Here is a 17,172-nt window from a genome sequence, read left to right as displayed (position 1 = left end):
TTTGTGTTTATTTTGGTGTGTTGTTTTGGCGGAGTTTATGCACCGGGCGATAACGATTTCTCATGATGATTGCGAAAACCTTTTATCATTTTGGGCTATTAATATAACTCTTGGTTGTGTTGAGATTTTTGTGCTGATTATCGTACTCAATTGTAAAATTTCAATCTTGGATCGTAAAAAAATCAATTGTAATTTGATAACTATCCGCCAACCCACACAGCAGTTGCTCCGACCCTTCTTCGCATTTGAGAAAAGTTTGTCCCAAAGAGTAATTTTTGGCTCTGATCACGAATCAAAGCTCCATGTTTCGATATCTCGTGACGGAGTGGCTGTATGCTCCCTTCCATTTTCTAACATACGAAAATAGGCATGTTTTCAATAATTTGCAGCATGAAATGGTGATGGTTTGGAAATTTTATGTTAATTAGAGTATTATGTAAAATTAGAAAAACATATTTTTTACCAAAAAATACAGAAATAGTTTCAAAAACTCTGCCTTTTGTTTTGTTACTTGACTGTAAAAAAAATTGTGACTTGTCAGTTAATGAATAATTTAATGTACTTTTCGGATCTGCAATAACTAAAACTGGTCATTTTTTTCATTAAGAACATTTTTTTCATTTTAAAATATCGAGTTTTTGTAACTTTCCAAGGTTATTTTTTAGCGTGCAACAATTTTCTACAAAGTTATAGAGCCGACAATACATTTTTATATGTATACACATAAGCGGTTTGCTTGTAAATAACACGAGTTACCTCGATTTTATTATATTTTTTTTTTAAATAAAGTTGGTCGTCGTTGATCATGGCCATGTTTTTGTAATATTTGTTATGGCCATTTGGCGGCCATATTTGAAAAACATCAAAATCATGATTCAAAATGCATAAATTAAAAAAAAAATGTTCTCTAAACATGCATTTGACATATGTTATGATTCAGTTGTATTTCACTTTACTAACATTTTGCTGCGTATCTAGAATCACCGTTGACTGTAATTACACCAAGTGCTAATGACACCATCCACTACCTTACTTTTTTACTTTTACTGCTCGTACAACCTCCGGGTCATGAGCTGTCTCCAGATGCGTTGCCATCTAACTCGGTCCTGGGCTGCTTCTCTCCAATTCCGCTGCGGAACTCCCACACTTTCCAGATCTTCCTCCACTTGGTTCAACCACCTTGCTCGTTGCGCCCCTCCGCCGCGTTCCAACCGGCTCCGAATTGAACACCAACTTCACCGGATTGATAGTCTGGTTCGGTTGGCGCGCATCCAGCGCGTCCGGCATTCTCGCGACGTGTCCGGCCCACCTGATCCGGCCAGCCTTGGCGACCTTCCGAATACTTGGCTTGCCGTAGAGTTGCGCCAGCTCGTGGTTCATCCTTCTCCTCCATACAGTGTTCTCACGCACGCCGCCAAAGATCGTCCTAAGCACTCGCCGTTCGAAAACTTCAAGCGCTTGCAAGTCCTCCTCGAGCATCGTCCACATCTCGTGCCCGTAGAGAACGACCGGTCTTATCAGCGTTTCGTACATGGTACACTTTGTACGCCGGGAAAGATGACCAGACCGTAGGGTCTTGTGGAGTCCATAGTAGGCACGACTACCGGTGATGATGCGCCTCCGAATTTCTCTGCTGCAGTTGTTGTCCGACGTTACCAATGATCCGAGGTACACAAACTCCTCCACGACCTCGAACTCGTCGCCGTCGATCGTCACGCTCGGTCCTATGCGAGCCCTAAGGGACTCGGTTCCTCCTGCCAGCAGATGTTTCGTCTTCGCAACATTCACCTTCAATCCAACCTTATCCGCTTCCCGCTTCAATTCGGTGTACCGCTTAGCCACCTCCTCGAACGTCCTGCCGACAATGTCCATGTCGTCGGCATAGCAGATGAACTGGCTGGACCGGTTGATAATCGTGCCCCGCATGTTGAAGCCCGCTCGCCTCATGACACCTTCAAGCCCAATGTTGAAACAGAGGCCGGAGATACCGTCGCCTTGTCGCAGTCCCTTGCGCGATTCGATCGGGTCGGACATCGCTCCCGAAATCTTCACGCTGCACCGTGCACCATCCATCGTTGATTTCACCAGTCTGATCAGCTTCCCGGGAAAGCCGTTCTCGTACATGATCTTCCATAGCTCATCGCGATCGACCGAGTCGTACGCGGCTTTGAAATCGATGAACAGGTGGTGCGTCGGGATCTGGTACTCGCGACATTTTTGGAGGATTTGGCGTAGCAAAAAGATTTGGTCCGTCGTCGATTTCCCTCCACAAAACCGGCTTGGTACGTCCCAACGAAATCCTTTGCTCGCTCCGACAGACGACAGAAGATGATCTGAGACAGCACTTTGTAGGCCGCGTTGAGAATAGTGATGGCTCGATAGTTCTCACATTCCAACTTGTCCCCTTCTTGTAGATCGGGCATATTACTCCCTCTTTCCACTCCTCCGGTAGCTGTTCTGTGTCCCAGACCTTGACTATCAGCCGGTGTAGGCAGGCCGCCAGCTTGTCCGGGCCCATCTTGATGAGTTCAGCACCGATACCATCCTTACCCGCTGCTTTGTTGTTCTTCAGCTTCTTGATGGCATCCTTAACTTCCCTCATCGTGGGTGCTGGCTCGTCCCCGCCGTCCACCATACCGCTGACGTCGTTTCCCCCGTCGCCCTGGTACTCCGCCTCTGGGCCGTTCAGGTGCTCGTCGAAGTGCTGCTTCCACCTTTCGATCACCTTGCGCTCGTCCGTCAAGATGCCTCCGTCCTTATCCCGGCACATTTCGGCCCGCGGCATGAAGCCTTTCCGGGATTGACTAAGTTTCTTGTAGAACTTACGCGTTTCGTTGGAGCGATACAGCTGTTCCATGTCCTGGCACTCCAACTCTTCCAGGCGGCGCTTCTTGTCCCGAAAGAGATGGGTTTGCTGTCTTCGCAACTGTTTGTACGACTCCTTGTTCCCACGGGTGTTGTTGCAGCAGCCACTTATCCCGCGCTGCTTTCTTCTCGTCCCAAATCGCCTGACATTCCTCGTCGAACCAGCCGTTCCGTCGAACTCGGTCCACGTACCCGATGGCGCTCGATGCCGCTGCGTTGATGGCTGCTTCCATATGGCTCCAGCAGGCCTCCAGAGGGGCTTCGGCAAGCTCACCCTCGTCAGGCAACGCAGCTTCGAGTTCCCGCGCGTACTGGGTAGCGACCTCATGGTCCTTGAGCCGCTCCAGATTATACCGCTGCGGGCGACGGTACCGGATCTTGTTGACCTCAGACAGGCGTTGGCGCAGCTTAGCCACCACCAGGTAGTGGTCCGAGTCGATGTCCGCGCCACGGTAGGTTCTGACGTCGATTATGTCCGAGAAGTGCCGACCATCGATGAGAACATGGTCGATTTGCGTCTCCGTGTCGTTTGGTGATCTCCAGGTGTACTTGTATAGGAGGTGTGCTGGAAGAAGGTACTACGTATGGCCATGTTTCGGGAGGTAGCGAAATCGATGAGTCGTAGGCCGTTCTCGTTCGTCTGCTGGTGGGCGCTGAACCTCCCAATAACCGGTCTAAACTCCTCCTCCTGGCCGACTTGAGCGTTTAAGTCGCCGATGACAATCTTGACGTCGTGTTTTGGACACTTCCTGTACTCGCGGTCAAGAAGCTCGTAGAAAGCGTCCTTGTCATCGGCGTCGCTTCCCATGTGCGGGCTGTGCACGTTGATGATGCTCAGGTTGAAGAATCGGCCCTTGATTCTCAACCGGCACATTCTGTCGTTGACTGGCCACCAACCAATCACGCGCTTCGACATTTCGCCCAACACTATAAAAGCTGTCCCCAGCTCGTGTGTATCGCCGCCGCTCCAGTACATAGTATAACCCCGTACTCGGTGGTCCTTCCCGTCCAGCACACCTCCTGCAGCGCCACGACTTCGAGATCGCGGACCCGCAATTCGTTGGAAAGAATGCGGTCGCTCCCATCGAAGTTGAGAGACCTGCAGTTCCACGTCCCGAGTTTCCAATCCCTGGATCCCCGAAAATCGGGTCGGCGATTGGATCGGCTCGCATCTGGAGCTCTCTGCACCATCCACTACCTTAATAGCTTTATCTTGGAGAAAAGCATTCATCATAGTTATTCAATTTGTTCGCATACCAACCCGATCGATTTATTCCTTTGAGGTAACCCAACAAGTAAAAAATTGTGTAAATTTGGAAGCTGTAAGTTTGGAAGGTTGAATATTACCTCTTTAATGATGTAAGTTTACCTCAATTAAGACTGAAAAAGTGACATTACACCATAAAAGTGGTAAAATTACACATTTTCTGATGTAAAATTAAATTTTTTTTCTGACATAAAAGCTGTACCCCTTTCCAGATGTAATATTACCATTTTTTCTGTGAGCAGTAAACATATCTAGAATTTTTAAAGGTTTGATACGCATAGAAAATCCCAAGCCTACACAGAAAAAAATCATGGTAATATTACATCTGGAAAAGGGTACATCTTTTATGTCAGAAAAATGTGTAATTTTACCACTTTTCTCTTATAATGTCGCTTTTTCAGTCTAAATTGAGGTAAAAGTACATCATAAAAGAGGTAATATATAACCTTCCAAAATTACATCTTCCAAATTCACACATTTTTTTACTGTGATAAGATTTTTTGAAAAAAAGGTGCAGTGGTAATCCTACAGGCATAACCATTATAACGAAGAACTTCGGACAAAAAAGTAAATGCAATTTTTAGAGTTTTTAATATTTGCGTTTCTTGGCCACAAAATCAATCAAGAAATAGTTATTTCGTAAGATCTATTTATTTTTGCTCAAAGATGGTATTTTGACGTTTGATAACAATTAAAACTTTCAAACGCTTCTTCAGCTAATCGTAATAGCAAAATTTTCGAGCCAGTTTATATGAAATCATTTCATCAATTCTCTGTTAAACTTTCGGCATTGAACAATTTTCAAGAAATATTTTGCATACAATAAAATTTATTACAAGAGTCATTCACACAACACACAAACCCTAGAGCTTGATACCCATATTGCCCCAACTCTTATGGTTCTGCAAATGTCCCCTTATCGGAACATCCCCGGGGCCTCCGACCACTCCAGGTGGTGGCCATTACTGCCAAAATGTCAAATTTCATGTCCAGTATCAAAATCCCTAAAGTTTGATACCCATATTGCCCCAACTCTTATGGTTCCGCAAATGTCCCCTTATCGGAACATCCCCGGGGCCTTCGACCACTCCAGGTGGTGGCCACTACTGCCAAAATGTCAAATTTCATGTCCAGTATCAAAATCCCTGAAGTTTGATACCCATATTGTCCCAACTCTTATGGTTCCGCAAAGTCCCCTTATCGGAACATCCCCGGGGCCTCCGGCCACTCCAGGTGGTTGCCAGTTCCAATAATCAACTCCCGCTCATGCCGGCTGGCATGTCTTGGCGTGTCCATGCCTCCAGGCCATCTACTCTAGGGTCTCCAAGCCATCTGCTCCCGGGCCTCCAAGCCGTCTGCTACCGGGCCTCCAGGCCATCTGCTCCTGATGTTGACTCGTCGACGTCCAGCAGCAGAATGAATTTTCGGGACCGACCGAGCCGCGTTTTGTTAATTTAGATCGGGGACGTATGCCCCGCCTTTTTGCACCCATTCTCCTACATCACCTTATTCGCTTTTTGCCGCGTCGACGATCCGAAAATTATGAGGTAGAGTGGGGGTGATTTTAGATACATCAATCTCACGTCTCTCGATTGACTGATTAGGAAACGTTTGTTCAACCAACCAGCGTGCGCTAAGAAGAGGGGAAATTTGCCGAGAGGGGAAGGTGAAACCAAAGCGTTTCATTTCGCTTCGCGAAATTTTGGATTGCTACCCTGTATAGAGCCCTAAGACGAAGTTCTTCGTCAAAAAAACTCTAGAAATGTTGAGCTCTAATTTGCAGATTTTTTAAATTTAAAAAGTGAAATATCAAAAATAATGTTCCTAAGTGGAACTTATTTCTGGAGTTTTGATAAGGTCCATTAAGCTATGGTATTCCTCATGTTTTCGATGCCTCTGTGATCTTTTGTGCTAACTAGATTGAAATTCTAGCCAGTACAAGACAAGTACAAGAGAGCATAGAGGCATCAAATTGCTAAACAAGCCAATACTGAAACAGTTAATGTAATTTTTTTTCTTTACAATTCGTCGAATAATTGCCTTTTATAGTCATATATTATAGTTTATTAACTTTTTAATAGCTTCATTGATTTCGATCTAATGATATTCAATCAAACGTAATGTCTACAATTGAACTTACATCACTATTGTAGAAAAAGATTGCAGAAGACCGCATTTTTCTGCACAGAAAAAAAATCATGGTAATATTACATCTGGGAAGGGGTACATCTTTTATGTCAGAAAAAAGGTGTAATTTTACCTCTGGAAATGTGTTATTTTACCACTTTTCTGGTGTAATGTCACTTTTTCAGTCTAAATTGAGGTAAAATTACATCATAAAAGAGGTAATATTCAACCTTCAAAAATTACAGCTTCCAAATTTATATTATTTTTTCTGTGTGGAATTCCCCTCCTCCCCCAACATAGATAAAACAGTAGCAATAGTTTGCATCTCCCAGATGGAATTGATACGTGAGAGAATGATATCTCCGCGCACCATGTTGTTGTTCATCACGACATACCTTTGGCGCGGCGTAAAGGATGGCTTTGCTGCGTACTTGCACGTGTGTGACTTGTTTTCTGTTTTTTCCAAACCACTTGGCTCGAGAACTGGCAGCAAACGCCACCCGTTTGACTCACTTTATTGATTCAGAAGTAATCGATACCGATGCCATCAGTTCCTCAGCCTTGGTGACAACTTTATGGATTGTTATCACGAAAGATTCTCGGGCGAAAATTATTGCAAGCTAACGGGTGATGTTTTTCCCTCTGTGTGTGTGTGCTCAAGTTTATTTGCAAACAACATCGTAAATATACATATTTCTTTGATGGAAAATTAGTTATTTTATGGTTTGAAATATATCATCCAGGAGGGGTATGTTGACACACCGTTTCACCGTCCTGGCGGTTGATCAAGCACTTGGACAAACATGTGCGGTGTTTGTTGGGAGTGCATCTGCCGACCAGTGCAAAGTGCGGAATTTACTGAGCACAGGTTGCACTGGCACACATCCTTCGGTTAATGGCGTTGTTTTTGCTCCGGTGACACTTTTCGGAGACCAAAAAATGTTTTCAGAGTAACGTTTCAACCTCATTCAAGACTCAAGAATGTGTAGTATTGTTACAATCTAAAAAATAACCGTACAAAGATTCAAACAAATTGAAATTTTAAATGAAAATTTGTGTTTTGAATATTTTTTTTTTGTTTTTTGGGGGTTGTCCACAAAAAAAATTGTTTTGTATGAAAATTATCCACGATGGGAAGGAGGGGGAGGGGGGGCGGTTTTGTGATTTCCAAAAAAGTGTCCACGTGGTTTACGGATGGTCCCATCACTGGGTGTACTATACACGTCTTCATACAATTTTGGCAGCTATTTATACAAAATTGTAAACAAATATAAGAAAATCTTTACTCGAGAAGGAATTCTCTGATCGATTTAGTGAGCAAAGTTATGCAGGGATGCTGGAAAATACTGATTTCCAAAATCAACTATTTTTTTGGTTATTAAAATTTGTTATTTTAACTTTTAACTATTTAATAGGAAAATGTCTAAAGACCATTTTCCTTATAAGAACAAAAGCATGTTTACAACCAAAAAGAACGTCAATTAGGGACCATCCATAAACCACGTGAACACTTTAGGGAGGGGGGGGGGGGGTATGGCGATTGTCCACGATCCATACAAATTTTTTTTAGGGGTAACAGATTTTTTTGTGGCAGTGCGTGGCCGAATGGTTACGCTGTCCGCTTTGTAAGCGGATGATTATGGATTCGATTCCCATCTGCTGCAACCTTCCATCGGATGAGGAAGTAAAATGTCGGTCCCGGCCTTGGTTGTTAGGCCGTTAAGTCATTCCAGGTGTAGGAGTCGTCTCCATGCCATAAGTACAAACAACACACCAAACCAAGCCTACTCCGGTGGAATCGCTGGCGGCGGTTGGACTCGCAATCCAAAGGTCGTCAGTTCAAACACTGGGGTGGAAGGTTCCTTGGAGTAAAAAGAGGTTTGGGTGCTCTCCCCATTCAAGCCTTCGGACTCCTAGGTTCGAGCAGAAACTTGCAATAGAGACCACAAAAGACCCGGGGGTCGTTAATGTGGATGGTTTGATTTTTGAGATTTCCAAAAAAGTGTCCACGTGGTTTATGGATAGTCCCTTACCTTTGTTTACCATGAAACATACTGCTTTCAAGTGAAAGTTATTTCAAGAACCCATTTTTGTAAAAAAAAATCAGATGGCTGAGAAAATCCTAGCAATTTTTCTTTTTATATTTATGAAAATCTAAATTCCCCTTACAGTTTCCAAGGTAGAGCATTACATTAAAAATTAATTAAAAAACATATATTTAGATGTTTTCAAATAAGCATACATTTATCAACTGTCGATATCTCGGTAGCTATCTGGGTGATGAATAGATAAAATGCGTAACGTGATTTTCGAATGATACCACTTTGTTTACATCTACAAAGTAGGAGGCTGTTCAAGCACAAGCATGACTTTTTTCTTACTAGTAAATGAGCTTTTTTATTATCAGTAGTATGTCTTTTATTTTGTCTAGTTTTTCTCCGATGTCATGGATAAATTCCCTAGCTGATTTTGGATTCCTGCAGCTCTTTCTGGGCCAGCGACAAAACTTCGCAAATTCTAGCGAAGCTGATCCAACAAATAGAAGATTTTCACTAAACAAGTTTTCAATAGAATCAAACAACAAAGACAACTTCTGGATGGATACAACCGCACAATAAACAACTTCTATTCATGATTATAAAAAAATGACGATCTTGCCTTCAACTTTCTTAAGATTTCTTGACTTCAACTCCAGGTCCTTAAAAGCCATACACTTTTCATTCCTGCAAAAAAAAAAAAAAAAAAAAAAATTTGAATGATCGATAACAATACTCTCTACCTTTGACAAACAGTAAATTGGTTCCACTTTGACAGTTCAAAATTGAGGCCGTTTTGCGAACCACTATTCAGCACCCACGTAGCTATTGGTCTCATTTTTAAACTCTCGGAACTTTTTCAATATTTTAAAATCAAGCAAACTATTTCAAAACGACAAAATTTTATGATTTTAGCCTTTTTTAAATGTCCGAAATGTTATTCTTTAATATTGAAGTGCAGAAAGGACATTTTTTCGATTTCGTGGGAGTTGACGTGGATGACTGTATATGTCAGACACAGTGAACAAATCATGGTAATAATAAATTTGATCATGGTAATGGCTACATCTTCCATGTCTGAAAATATGTTTAATTTTACCTTTAAAAATGTGTAAATTAACCACTTTTCCAGTCTAAATTGTGGGAATGTTGCATCATAAATGTGGTACCTTCCAAAATAACACAGTTTTTTTTACTGTGTAGCTGCTACGCGTTGTACTTTTGGCGTCTCTGAAAACCATATTTAGGAATTTGTGTTTCATATTTCGACACCCACAAATCTGTTTTTTTTTTTTCGATCTATGTCATTTTTTTCATGTATTCTTGATCAACTTTTTTCAAATCTCGTGAAGGAAGGTCAGTAAAAAAAACATTTTTGTTTAAATATAAACAACTGTCACAATTCAATTGACTCTGGTTGAATTCGTTACCAAGCTCCATCCCCGTCAGCATCAAATTCACGAAGCGTCAGAATTATTAATCAAACATTCAGCACGGCTATACGAATCAATTGAAATGATCGATCTGGACTCTATTATTATTTCAATTTCCCCCTCACTTCATTTGAGGGTACGATCCTCCCTGTTCTGAAGAGGGACACCCAAATCGAATGCGCCACCATTTGCAGCTGCATTCTGCGGTTTTATTTTTAATTTTCAAGCGGCCATTATTTATGAATCAATAAAAGCGCCCGAGTTGAATGAATGTTTAAATGCCCATTTCTCTATCGCAGTCTCTGGTGGCGTTGGTGCTATTTTCGTACTTTCTGCAGACAACTGGACGTCCAGTGTGGCCATCGACGACAACTCGGTGGGTCGACGGTTCAACGATTTGGAACGAGGTTGAACGCATAAATTCATCTCTTATATCGTCATATCACATACCGATAAATAAAGTTCGATTCGAGTTTGATCGGTACTGAACCCGCATGCAGCAGAATCTCGGGACCATCCGCAATACTGCTGGCTGTGAAATGGCCCCTAGATGGGGCGTAGATGGCCTCTTCTCCTCTGCTCCAGAGCAATTATGGCCAGTGGTAGCACCACCACACTACTACACTATACACTACAGTCACTAGGTGGCGTGTGGACACTGTAATTGAATTGGTATCAATCTTAATTCAAATACGACAGGCGTTTCGATGAGTTCTCGGCCCATCTCGTCAAGCTTCATTTGGCACCCCGAGTGGGAGAATTCAATTCGATTTGTTTAATTGCTGAGACTTGAATCTCTCACAAGAGTGAAATTAATGGGACTCCAGAGGTGACCTCAGTTTGATTTTCTCAAGAAGGGCAAAACCCGCTTAGCTAATAATGCAAAAAAAAACAGCCCAACCCAAAACTGCGAATGACTCATAAATTGAGCGCTTCTTCACGCCACTTGACCTAGACCACAAGCACGACGACATTTCTCACGCGAAAGTAGATTCGGTCAAGGTCTGCTGTTGTCAACAGACTGGTACCGGAGTGAACCCAGAATTTCACGCTGGGCACGCCACACGACACTTTGGCCATTCCTGATTATTTATGAACTTCTAACGGTAGCGTGGCTGCCAAAATAAAGGCAAAAAAAAAAATAGCAGCGTCATCAGGGGTGACATTGAGTCTGGGGGGTGAGATCGGATCATACAAATTTCAGCATTTTTGTATGACCCAATCTCACCCCCCAGACTCAATGTCACCCCTGATGACGGTAGGTTTTTATAATATCATTCAAACAACACACCATTTTCTAACGTCGATATCTCTGCAACTAATGGTCCGATTTTCAATGTTAAAATATGAAACATTAGTGAATTTCTCCGATCTTTCAAAATTTTAAATCAAGACTAACATTTACAAAGGGCGTAGTATTGAATGTTTGGCCCTTTTGAAATTTGCATATACTTGGTAACTGGGCGTTGTTTAACTGGGCCGTAGCCCAGCTAAAAAGCCGACAAACGTCAAAAAACAAAACAAACCGAAATGACCGAGGGGTTTATGGATGCAAAAATCATGTTCAATAAGAGCAATTCTCTGAGATTTCGGTCATTCGATTTTTTCTGTATTTTTTAATCCAGCTGAAACTTTTTTGGTGCCTTCGGTATGCCCAAAGAAGCCATTTTGCATCATTAGTTTGTCCACATAATTTTCCATACAGATTTGGCAGCTGTCCATACAAAAATGATATGTGAAAATTCAAAAATCTGTATCTTTTGAAGGAATATTTTGATCGATTGGGTGTCTTGGGCAAAGTTGTAGGTATGGATATGAACTACACTGAAAAAAATGATACACGGTAAAAAAAAATTTGGTGATTTTTTATTTAACTTTTTGTCACTAAAACTTGATTGGCAAAAAAACACTATTTTTATTTTTTGATATTTTTTAGAGGACATCAAATGCCAACTTTTCAGAAATTTCCAGAATGGGCAAAAAATCTTTGACCGAGTTATGATTTTTTGAATCATTACAGATTTTTTCAAAAATTCGAAATATTGATCGCAAAAATTTTTCAACTTCATTTTTCGAAGTAAAATCGAATTTGCAATCAAAAAGTGTTGTAGTGAATTTTTGATAAAGTGCACCGTTTTCAAGTTATAACCATTTTTATGTAACTTTTTTGAAAAAAAGTCACAGTTTTTCATTTTTAAAAATTAGTGCCCATGTTTTCTCACCTCTGAAAAAATAATTTTGAAAAGCTGAGAAAATTCTCTATATTTTGCTTTTTCGGACTTTGTTGATACGACCCTTAGTTGCTGAGATATTGCCATGCAAAGGTTTAAAAACAAGAAAATTGATGTTTTCTAAGTCTCACCCAAACAACCCACCAGTTTCTAATGTCGATATCTCAGCAACTAATGGTCCGATTTACAATGTTAAAATATAAAAACATTCGTGAAATTTTCCGATCTTTTCGAAAAAAATATTTTCAAAAATTTTAAATCAAGACTAACACATCAAAAGGGCGTAATATTGAACTTTTGGTTTTTTTTAAATGTTAGCCTTGATTGAAAATTTTTGAAAATATTTTTTTCGAAAAGATCGGAAAATTTCACGAATGTTTCATATTTTAACATTGTAAATCGGACCATTCGTTGCTGAGATACCGACATTAGAAACTGGTGGGTTGTTTGGGTGAGACTTAGAAAACATCAATTTTCTTGTTATTAAACCTTTGCATGGCAATATCTCAGCAACTAAGGGTCGTATCCAGGCCTGCAAAATGTTTCCAACCCAGCGTACACATGAAGCAAACCAAAATGTCAGTTCACTGCTAGCATGTGACTGTAAGCCTCTGCCTGTGTGGATCAATCGGACCGCGCACTGGACTCACAATCCAGAGGTCGCTGGTTCGAATCCCGAGGCGGACGCAAAAAAATTCTAAGTGTAAAATATAGGTATTCGGTGCCCTCTCCCCGTGCCATACCTTCACACTTAGGAGACCCGGGAGGCGGAGTCTTGTCGCAAAAAGAACGATACACACCTGTGGATCCGTTAACGAAACCGCAAGGTTTAAGAGGGCCACATTATAAGGTGTTACGTCGATTCCGTTTTTATGTGACTGTAAGCCTACTGTGTCCGTTCAACCACTACCGCCTGACTCGTGCCGGTCGGCTGCTGGAGAATGAGAGACGTGAAAAAATGAACTACACTCACTCAATTCGTGTCGTATGACTGACTTGATAAATCCTCTCTAAACACTATTTTGACTATTTTTAAACAATTGAATGGTTCTAGACTGTGCAAAACACTTAAAACAACCATAACTTATTTTCGAAATAACGTTTCCACGCATAAATACCAACTTTTTGTGTAAAAACTTGTTTCTTTATGTGTGTGCGTGCAACGTCGAATGAGCGTTGGTCGACTACTGCCTCGCATTGCAGCTGCTCAGTGAGCTAGGGCACTCACGACTGAGTCGGGTTTTTATATGTCATGGTTTTGCGGTTCAGTGAATGGATCTGAAAAAATCGTGTATGCGTCGCCGATTTTCGCGTCAGGACCCCTGACATTTTCAGCTCTGGTCGTATCAACAAAGTCCGAAAAAGCACAATATAGAGAATTTTCTCAGCTTTTCAAAATTATTGTTTTCATAGGTGGGCAAACATGGGCACTTATTTTTAAAAATGAAAAACTGCGACTATTTTCAAAAAAGTTACATAAAAATGGTTATAACTTGAAAACGGTGCACTTTACCAAAAATTCTCTAGAACACTTTTTGATTGCAAATTCGATTTTACATCGAAAAATGAAGTTGAAAAATTTTTGCGACCAATATTTCGAATTTTTGAAAAAATCTGTATTGATTCAAAAAATCATGACTCGGTCAAAGATTTTTTGCCCATTCTGGAAATTTCTGAAAAGTTGGCATTTGATGTCCTCTAAAACATATCAAAAAATAAAAAAATAAAAATAGTGTTTTTTTTTGCAAATCAAGTTATAGTGACAAAAAGTTAAATAAAAAATCACCAAAATTTTTTTTACCGTGTATCATTTTTTTCAGTGTAGTCCATATCCATACCTACAACTTTGCCGAAGACACCAAATCGATCAAAAAATTCCTTCAAAAGATACAGATTTTTGAATTTTCACATCATTTTTGTATGGACAGCTGCCAAATCTGTATGGAAAATCATGTTGACAAACTAATGATGCAAAATGGCTTCTTTGGGCATACCGAAGGTACCAAAAAAGTTTCAGCCGGATTAAAAATTACAAAAATTAAAATTAAAGAAAAAAGACCGATTCCGTAGAGAACTGCTTATAAATAAAAAAGCTTTTTCCGAAATTTTATTTTATTTCAAGTTTCAATTAAAGAAATATGAGAAGTTTAACTTTAATTTTTATATTTAACTTTAATTTTTATATTTTATCAGAAAAATATTATGCATCGGTTGTCCCCTTGTAATTTATTGTTCAGCCCAGCTATCGAGCAGCTTTCCGGGACTGGGCTTCGTTCTCAGCCCAGTTATCGGAGAAGTACTGTAGTTGATTGCCTATTAAATTACAAAATCTGTTTTTTTTTATTTCATCGCCACCATTTTGGCCGCCATCTTGGATTTTAAAATTCTAAATAATTTTTGCCTAATCTAGATTCATACTTAATCTTGATATAAAAATAAGAAAATAATCTTTTTCTGTGATTCAATTATCCGAAGTGAATTTTTGCAAGGCCTTCCGGACTGTAAATTCAAATGACGTCTCGGGCTTCGAGAGCAAACAAAATGTTTTTCCAATTTTTGTCCTAGAATACACAATAATACTTTGAAATTATGAGGGTATGAGGTAATCGACATTTTCACACTTTTTTTTTGTAAAACTCTTCTGAAACATAATAAATTCAAGAAGAACTTGTATTTTTGCGTAGAGCGAATCAAGCTGCAATTGATAGTTTTCAAATCATTATCACTTCCACAACTACTTGCTTCGACTGCATTGCATCCAACCATCCAATTTACTTGATTGGTCTATCAGTTACTGGAAGCCAAGCGGTCTTCTGTTCATATCGAGTTTTTCTGTGAAGGCTGAAGACACAGCAGCAGTGATGAACCAAACACCAACTTGTTACACTTATTACTTTTAAGTTCGACGGCATATCTGTGGCGGCAAATTGCCATCAACAACTCAGCTGAAGCTGAGCCACCACACCGCCACCCCACATTTGTGCACTAAATTAATAATGACAGGCTGGCAGGCGAACGGTGTGGTTTGATCCGGTACAATTCGATTGAAGTCGCTTCAAGCGGTTAAAACTAGTGCCCGATGGTAGTATCGTGTTTTTTATGAGACCTCAATTGGTGCAAATTAAGGTTCACTTTTGGTTGGCGTTTCGAATTTTTATTTAAAAATGACGGCAATTTTTTCTGGACGGCAATTTTTTCTGGAAACTGTAACAAATCAGAATCATAAAACAATTTTTGAACGAGCCTTGGCACATATGTCAAAAACTGCTTGACACTGTCGTCTTATGTGCCACATTTCCTCACTCATCATAAGTGGCAACAGACTGACACTAAAGTAGCGAAACATCACCGAACACATGGCAGCAAAAATCCTATTTTTGACAGGGTTCATATTATAGCACAAACTTATTTTTTTAATCTTAACATTTAAGATATCTTAGCCGAAATCTATTCTAATTTTGTAATATTAATTATTAAAAAAAACAGTCAGTTTGGCCAAATATAGGACACTCTCCGCTAAATCATAGTGTGATGACGACGACGATGGTGTTGAGCACGAGCAAAAGTTTACCCCTGAGCGGGCATGTTATGCCGGTTAATGAAAGAAGGAACTGCTGGGAGAGGCAGCGTGTTCGATGAGCTTATGAAAGTTTTTTTTGTTTTTCACTTGTCAGTTCTTGTAGTAGGTACTACCCCGCTCCCACTTGTACTTTGTGTTCTCGAGCTAGATAGAGAGAGTGTTTTTGAAGATGCTTGTTCTGGTTATGTTGGCACTAGAAAGTTTCTTAGTGTTGTGTACACACTGCTGGGGAAAAATAACGGGATTAAACGTTATTGATTTTGGTTGGGGGGATTTCACGATGGCAAGAAATATACTCTGGTGACAATTTTTTGATTATTAATCAGAGTTTTCACCAGGACGTCAAAGATAGCATAATTATTTTTGTATTCTTTTTACGGATAAGTTTTAAACAATTTTTTAGCGTTTCTAAACTGAATCGGCGAATTTGAAATTCATTAATGTGTAAATATTCGTTAGATTGAAATTTAATTCAGAGCTATGAGGAATGATGGTCAATTTTTCATCAACATGATGAACGGCTTAACCTAACAGCAAATTAGGAAAACTAAAAACACGATATCACGAGGTTTATTGTGTTCTATTAAATTATTCACTCGTGATAATGACTGTGGCTTATTAGTCCTCGTTCTACGGATAAGAATTGTTAATCAGTGTCACGACATCACGAATCGACACTAAAAGACTACCCCTTAATTACAACAACTAAGTTTTCTTCGTCCACATAAATACCATCTAGGGTTAGAGATTTTTTGCAGTAAGCGTTACTTAAGGTCGTAGAAGGAGTCTTTCACATTTGGGAAAATGACTTTCGATGATGGTTCTGAATTCAGGGTCCAGAAATAGTAAATTAAAATGAAAAATTAATCACTATATGTTAAACGCTTCTACAAACAACGCAAAGAAAACCAATAATGTCATGATTCGAATTCCCGGACGCTTCGAAACCCGGACACCTCATCTTGTTTTTTCCATTATTTTGATATGATATCGCATAACTATTGTCAAAACTGTGTTATTTGATGAATTCTAACATCAACTTTCATTTCAAATATGTTTGGACGCTGTAGCCAATGCCAAAACAATTAAATTAAATTAAAACATGAGTTTACCAAAACTGTGAAACATTTCGCTGAAATATTTCATAGGCGTTCGGAGCAGCGGGGAGGCAAAGCAGAAATTTATGGTTCTGATTTCCTTAAATTCTAGCAATTTACTATACAAATTTTCAATTGTTTTGATGTTAACAGCTTATTTGAGACCTAAAAAAACGCCATTTACTTAAATTTCAGTCTAAATTTGTGCGATTCATAAGCTAAATCGAGTGTCCTGAATTCGAATCAAAAGTGTCCGGATTTCGAATCAGCTATCATCACTGTCCGGGATTCGAAACACAACAAGTCATTTTATTTTTGAAACGAAACGAAACTATTGGCACTACGCCCCCCGGGGCATGGCCTTCCTCTAACGTGGGATTTCTGCTCCAGCGCCTCTGACGAGACAGGAGAAACCGGGACCGACGTTTTACTTCACCATCCGATAGAAGCTCAGTGGATAAGGCGGGAATCGAACCCGCGTCTCATAGCATCATCGGGATCGGCAGCCGAAGCCGCTACCCCTGCGCCACGAGAAA

At 40.3% G+C, this 17,172-nt stretch overlaps 1 protein-coding gene across 17 annotated transcripts in view; it reads left to right on the top strand.

Annotated features, from left to right (window-relative positions):
* Nucleotides 1-17,172, top strand: part of LOC6041618 (sodium/hydrogen exchanger 3) — a 133,305-nt gene that overhangs the window by 61,471 nt on the left and 54,662 nt on the right. The window lies entirely within an intron of this gene.

This window comes from Culex quinquefasciatus, chromosome 2 (assembly GCF_015732765.1).
Source record: "Culex quinquefasciatus strain JHB chromosome 2, VPISU_Cqui_1.0_pri_paternal, whole genome shotgun sequence".
In the NCBI taxonomy this organism is placed as follows: domain Eukaryota; kingdom Metazoa; phylum Arthropoda; class Insecta; order Diptera; family Culicidae; genus Culex; species Culex quinquefasciatus.
This window is presented reverse-complemented; position numbering and strand designations above follow the sequence as displayed.